The following is a 2,138-nucleotide window of genomic DNA, read 5'->3' as shown; positions in this document are numbered from 1 at the left end:
CGAGTCAATTAGCAGGCGTTCTAGTGCGGTCCAAACGTGCTGTTATATAGTCATGGCGGATTCCACTGTTTAGCAAACTTTGCCGCCAAAAGTGTAGCACTGTGTTCTCGCTCGCACAGGGACACGTGGTGAACAGTGAGCGGTTGGCATCGACAGGTTTGAACGTGGCGCCAAAAGTGTGGCAGCGAACGGTCGACCGTTCTGTGATTCAGCTCCAAGGCAGACAATTTTGGCGGGAGACGTGCGGAGGCGACGGATACACGTGGTGAGCGGACAAGGGGGCGCTGTGATGTCAAACTCGACAAGTTCCAGTTTGTCCAGCGAAAACATGTTTACGACGTTGGAGCGATCGCTGGGCTCAAGGAACATAGAATAAAAAGCTGGGCTCGCCCCCTGCGCTAGTGGCCAGCCGCCTCACGTGACAGGCGTAGACAGTGTCTCCGCGCGCTGGCCAGGGTGTGGCGAGGATTTGAACTAATTCAGTTGGAGCGCGGACGTCGTGGTGACTGTACTGCGATATCAAAGATGTGTGTGCGGACTGTGTTGGAGAACAAGTGATGACCGTACTGCTTGACATAAAGTCTTCAGTCCCTTCCCCCCTGCAAAATCAAAGGACTTGAATTACGTTACTATAAGAGCAGTTTATTATTTGACACGATCATGATAGGCTACCAGTGAAAAAAGATAAGTGAGGGAGAAAGTTCGTACGTGTGATCAATTATGGTGTTGGGATTTGAACTTGTGATAGATTTTTGCTATGGATGTAAGGAAAATGGCTTTCTCACCGAGAAAATCCGACATCTTCAATAAATAATAAATGATAATAATAAATAAAAGTACAGTTTTCGAGAGAATATCGTGTTGGAATTTGAATTTGGTGCAATTTTCTAGTGGAGGTAGGCCTATAATAATAAATGATAATGAATGATAATAAATGATGATGAATGATAATAAATGACAATGAATGATAATGAATGTTAATAAATAATAATGAATAATAATAAACAAAAGCAAGGCTTTGCAGCCATTATCGTGTTGGAACTTGAATTTGGAGGGAATTTTCTAGTGGAGGCAGGTCAATAATAATAAATAATAATAAATGATAATAAATAATAATAAATAATAATGAATGTTAATAAATGATAATCAATAATAATAAAGAAAAGTAAGGTTTTTTGCATGCCTTATCCTGTTGGAATTGAAACTTACCGCCATTTTTCCTTCTGGAGGCTTAGGTTAGTGGACGTAGCACAATTCAAAATTCCCGCCATTTTTTCTTGAGGTTAGGTTAGTGGACGTAGCACAATTGGACTATTCTCCCGCCAAAATCCGCCATCTTGGATGACGTCATGCGATGTTGCCAAGTCTACAAGCAGCCATCTTGGATGACGTCATCGCCGCCATCTTGAAGAAATTTGACAACAATGCAGCGTGTCTTGACGTGAATCTTGTTCCTCAACTTGTATGATGCAAAATATGGCAATTAACTATAAATAACGAAAAATACGATGTCATCCACAGGGTTACTAAAAGGATTACATTAGATTTCGATACACGATAAATCACACAAATCTAAAGGCTGTCAATTCAGCTATATACCTAGGGATTACAATTATGAACAACTTAAACTGGAAAGATCATACAGATAATGTAGTGGGGTTAGGTGAACCAAAGACTGCCTTTTAATTGACAGAAGACTTACAAACGCAACAGATCTATTAGAGAGACTAATTGCACTATGCTTATCCATCCTCTTGTGTAGCAATGATTCCCCAACTTTTCCTCTGACAGAACACTTCGAGAATCTTGGTACTCCGGTGGAAGGCTTTGTTCATTTCGAAAGTTAATAACATTTTAAAAAGTTAGAAAAATTTGTTTTTTTCGGTGATTGCTTCAGTTTTAAATCATAATTAATAACAACATGTTGTTGTTGCCTTCAGTCTGAAGACTGGTTTGATGCAGCTCTCCATGCTACTCTGTCACGTGCAAGCCTCTTCATCTAAGAATAAGTACTGGAAACAGTAACACAGAAATCATAATAAAATTAAAATGTTAGTATCGTCAAAATGTCGAGAATAAAAGGCCATTTTATTAGGAGTTTTATGCGGAGTACTTATTTATTTCCCTTGGAACTGAGT

This window comes from Schistocerca piceifrons, chromosome 2 (assembly GCF_021461385.2).
Source record: "Schistocerca piceifrons isolate TAMUIC-IGC-003096 chromosome 2, iqSchPice1.1, whole genome shotgun sequence".
NCBI classification, from domain to species: Eukaryota; Metazoa; Arthropoda; class Insecta; order Orthoptera; family Acrididae; genus Schistocerca; species Schistocerca piceifrons.
This window is presented reverse-complemented; position numbering follows the sequence as displayed.